The sequence below is a fragment of the Sinocyclocheilus grahami genome, unplaced genomic scaffold (assembly GCF_001515645.1).
Source record: "Sinocyclocheilus grahami isolate Dianchi unplaced genomic scaffold, SAMN03320097.WGS_v1.1 scaffold642.1, whole genome shotgun sequence".
Taxonomy (NCBI): Eukaryota; Metazoa; Chordata; class Actinopteri; order Cypriniformes; family Cyprinidae; genus Sinocyclocheilus; species Sinocyclocheilus grahami.
The window spans coordinates 620,325-622,846 of record NW_015505821.1 but is presented as its reverse complement, the minus strand read 5'-3'; the positions used below and the strand labels follow the sequence as shown (position 1 = coordinate 622,846).

The window sequence follows — 2,522 nt, the reverse complement described above, 5'->3', positions numbered from 1 at the left end:
GCAATAATTAAATGTTAAACAACATAAATATGCTTTATGTATTTAATCCCATTCTATTAAGCAATATCTTTGCTTCTGGCCTTCGATGATCCAGTTCAACCATACTAATAACCAAAATTACTAAAGACCAAAAAAGTCTTTTTTTTGTTTATTGCTGTAGTGTGTTGAAATTTCTTCTTCTGCATTCTACTGTACGGACGTAAATCTACTTTCCCTTCAGCCTGAGGCTTATTCATTTCACTTTTGGTGTGAAAAGCTTTTATATTTGCCAAAAATAGAACTTTTTTATTTTTAAAACAAACAAGCAAGCCCTGTCCAGATTTAAAAAGTAACGCAAAAGTAACACAGCGCATTACATTCCATAAAAAGTAACTAAGTAACGTAAGTAGTTACTTTTTTATGGAGTAACGCAATATTGGAATGCATTACTTTTAAAAGTAACTTTCCCCAACACTGGTAGCAGCTCCTGAGAGAAATTCGCGCCCTTCAGTCAACCAGCGCGCGCGCGGTCTCCAGGGCAACGGTGCGTTTGGCAACCGCTGTAAACAACGCGTCCTGCCACACTGAGCGAACAAAACAGCTAAAGTCATGGCTTTCTGCAACACCGAGTATTTCGACCAGATTGGGGATATTCAGAAGAGCATGCACGAACGGTAAGAGCAGCTTTCAGTTTAGACACACTAGATTATGTATTGTCTCGAATAAACATTAGGACATTTAAGTGGGCCTTGAATGAGGCAGCGCAGTAGATTTCAGCTCTCACCGAAATGTAGCTTTCAAACTCCGTTAGCACGAGAGCGATAACCAATGGCAGTGCGCTGAGCGATTCCTTATAGCTTTTAAAATAAGAAATACTTTATTAATAATGTGTGTGCGGTAGTGAGATCAATTATATATATAAGTGATTTATTATTATTATTATTAGGGCTGCATATTAATGTTAATTTAATGTTTATGCTAAAAAAAGTGCATATAGCTGCTAATTGTATTTGTTGTTTGTTGATTTTCAAATATAAAACTTATTGAAATGTTTTCAGTGTGTGTATCAGTTCTTTTTGAATCTTTTCATCTAATTTTAACAAAACCGTGATAGTATTGATAATCGTGATAACTTTGGTCACTATAATCGTGATATGAAATGTTCATACCGTTACATCCCTAATTAGTATGGCATATGTTTACTCGTCTGTCTTTTTTCAGCATTAAATAAGTTCGAAAATTAACTTGGCCTTCACAGATTATTGTGTTTAGTATATCACAATATTTGTTCGCTCTCTTTTTTTTGTGAGAAAAAGTTATATTTAAAGGTGAATGCCGTATTATAAAGTTAGTATATGTGTTAACCTCCCTGGTTTTAACTTGTTATTTAATAAGATCTAACGTTATTTAAGCTATATATTTAATAAAAATGGTTTAAATGCTACACATGAGCTCTGAAAGCTGCAGGTGTATTAAGATTGATTTATTGGTTTTTTTTCTCTGTATTTAGTGAGAGGAGGAGACATGAGCTGGAAGAAATATTGCTTGATTACTTAAAATCAGAGGAAAGATTGTAAGTATGAAAACATTATTTCGAACCTTACAAAAAGATATGAATAGTACATATCTTATCAAGAAAACGAAATAATACATATATTATAACTTATCTTATCCTACACCAGTATTCATATAGAACCCATTAAAATAAAATCATTGTATATATTTAGACAAAAATGCTGATAACTTGAGGAATGTGTTTGGATGTGCATTGCTTCATACAGCACAGTTTTCAGGGCAGAAAAGAAATACTTATCTTCTTTCAATACGGTATACGGTACGGTATATTTATAGTGCTTTCATTTTTTTTACTTTGAGTAATTATTTGTCTTTTTTCCCCCTTTTATACATATTTTTTATTATTGTATTGAATCTGTATTTTAGTGACACACACAACTTTTGATGCTACTTTAGTTTATTTACTGTATCACAGATATAATAAGGCATTCTCCAGTAAAAAAAAAATATTTTTAGGACAAATAAGTAAACTAGTATACTCACTCATTGATGATTTGGTGATACTTGCTGTGTCATCTGTTTCTTTTTAAGTGCTTGAGAACTGTATGATGGCTCAATTAAATGCTTTTATAAAAATAAAGCATTTTGATATGAGGCCATGATGGTCAAGGGTGTGTGAGAATTTAGTAGATCAGCATTTATCATTCATTTTAAAATTTCAGCCATCATTATCCATTTTCGCCCTTTGCTAGTTACAAAACTCCATCTTAGCTGTGATGGAGAATCCATTAGTACTACTGTAAAGTGGCCCTTGACACGTATGCAGTGTTTTAGTTTGTCTTGTACTATGCACAGTTATACTAATAAGCTAGCATTAACCTGTTTGACCTATTTGTAACAGGTCTCTATATTTATTTCCATAAATACAAATTCAGTGCATCCTTTTCTCAAAAAGAGAGAGAGAGAGAGAAGCAAAGCTGTCCGTTTCATGTCTGTCTCCTGCTCACAGGACTAAGTTGAAGTGTGCC

At 33.0% G+C, this 2,522-nt stretch overlaps 1 long non-coding RNA gene across 1 annotated transcript; it reads left to right on the top strand.

The window, feature by feature from the left end:
* The first annotated feature begins 464 nt into the window (after positions 1 to 464).
* On the top strand, positions 465 to 2,522 carry LOC107558348 (uncharacterized). The gene is made up of 3 exons (XR_001605473.1): positions 465 to 653; positions 1,490 to 1,552; positions 2,504 to 2,522. It is a non-coding gene; the product is annotated as an uncharacterized lncRNA (long non-coding RNA).